This window comes from Gavialis gangeticus, unplaced genomic scaffold (assembly GCF_001723915.1).
Source record: "Gavialis gangeticus isolate Ggan-Ray unplaced genomic scaffold, GavGan_comp1, whole genome shotgun sequence".
Taxonomy (NCBI): Eukaryota; Metazoa; Chordata; order Crocodylia; family Gavialidae; genus Gavialis; species Gavialis gangeticus.
The window spans coordinates 36,196,658-36,198,773 of NW_017729028.1; the positions used below are offsets into that span (position 1 = coordinate 36,196,658).

General features: G+C 42.6%; 1 non-coding gene across 1 annotated transcript; it reads left to right on the top strand.

Moving 5' to 3' along the window:
* Positions 1–942: 942 nt before the first annotated feature.
* On the top strand, positions 943–1,013 carry TRNAG-UCC. The gene has a single exon. It is a non-coding gene; the product is annotated as a tRNA-Gly (tRNA).
* Positions 1,014–2,116: the final 1,103 nt, after the last annotated feature.

Below are 2,116 nucleotides of genomic sequence, written 5' to 3' on the forward strand. Positions count from 1 at the left end.
CATGTCTTTATCCATCGTGTTCTCTGGAAAGACACCAAGATCCAGGTATACAAAGCAGTCATCATCCACACTGTCCTCTATGGGTGTGAAATGTGAGTGACCTACTGTTGCCATCTCAAGAACTTGGAGAGGTATCACCTAAGATACCTCTGGAAAATCCTCCACATCAAATGTTCCCATGTTCCCACAATTACCACACAAGTTCCAACAACCTTTATGAAGCCAGTGCTACAAACATTTAGTCCATGATCCTCAAGCACCAACTTCACTGGACTGGACATTGTGTGCAGATGCCTGTCTCTTGACTGCAAAAACAAGTAATAGCTTGAGATATCATAATGGCCCGAAGAAATACTACAAGGACACATTGAAGGCATACCTTGCTGAAGACTTGGGGGAAGCTAGCTGCTAACTAAGTCCAATGCCGCCACAACCTCAACCAAGTGGCAGCCTGTTTCAAGGTAAAACATCTTGCCCTTAATCAGAGAAGAGAGAGCAGAAAAAAGCAAATGAGAGGAATCCCAGCCTACAGTGTTCTTTCCCATGTGGAAAGACCTGCAACTTCTGTGAATAGATCTGTGACTCAAGGATTGGACTCTTAAGTCACCTGAAGATTGACCAATGATCTGTGGTAGAGATCATCCTCAAATATAGGGATTGCCAATGATCCCTGGGAGTTTAACAAGGACTCATTTCAATTAGGTTACACATAAAACACACAAAATATTCCCTCCCCCAAAGTATAATGGCCAAGTGATCACAATAAACTCTAAATGAAATTCCAAACAGCTATTTCACTGCATCCAGGAGAGATACAAGTGTTTTAGTACCCCCAGTTTCTGTTGTGGTGATGAGGTGTTTCCATACTTGAAGAGACAAAGATCATCAGAGTGTGTCTGCTAACAGAACCATTCAGAAAAAAACTCTAGTAGTTGAAGTCAAGCATTGGTGGTTCAATGGTAGAATTCCTGCCTTCCATGCAGGAGACCTGGGTTCAATTCCCAGCCAATGCAAAGGCTCTAATTGACAACTCTTTGAAGACACATTCAGGGACCAGAAGCTCTTCAGGCTCCACAAAAGAAGGCTGAGATGTGATCTTGTGGATTTTGCCACAGGCCAGCTGGGCACTGTGAGCGTATCAGTTTTATCACAAGCCAACTGGGTTGTTTGATTCAGTTTCGGATTGAGGCGGCAAAGCTGGGAGTGAAGTAAAGGCAAATTTATTATAGCTTACGCACACACAACAGTTAACAGAAAGATAAATGCGATAAGCAGATAATGCAGTATTAAAGAGCTAATAGTAAATAACAGATAATTACAACAGATAGATCAATTCTGTCCCAGGTCAACTGAGCACTGCGAGGGTATTAGCCACTGGGCTGTTCAAAACAACAGATAGACAGACATGGATTGGCAACTTATCCATAGTCCCTCAATGCCAGGTGTGCATCAAGTGATTCCAGCGAAGTCAGGTGTCCCCGATGAACACTGTCAGAGGGATTACCGGGGAAGGTCCCTTGATCAGGATCTGATCCTCACTCACACCGGGAGTCTGGGGTCCGGGTGTAGAACAGAAATGACCATTCTGTTTCCTCCTTCCTACTGGTTACCTGATGCACGTGCTTTTTATACCTAGCCTTATGCTAATCTGTTGGCTTTAGAGCCACTCATAATGTTGCCCTATAGGTGTTACCCTATGGGATTGAAAGGTGTTAAAATTATCATAAAAGGTTACTACCCAGACTTGGGTTTATCCAATAAGCAAATTATAATACAGCAACTTTAGGTCTGAAATTGGCATTGCTCTGGCTAAGCCCCAACCCCTTTTAGGTTTCATTTGAATATGCTTTCTTGGGATGTGCTTTCCTGGAATGTGTTGGGTGTGCCAGGCAGTTGGATCCAGTTTTTATCATCAAAGCTGAACCCTGAGCAGAAACCGTTAAGTCAGCTAATCTCACATCTACAGCTTTGCCTACGGAGCCCAGTCAATTCCACGAACATTTAATTTTATCATTTTGGTTAAACTTATGACAGACAAGTTCCATTTGCTGTTTACAAACTTACAAGCTTTATATGAACTAATATTACCTGTTTAGGCAAAATACCAAATGCCTCT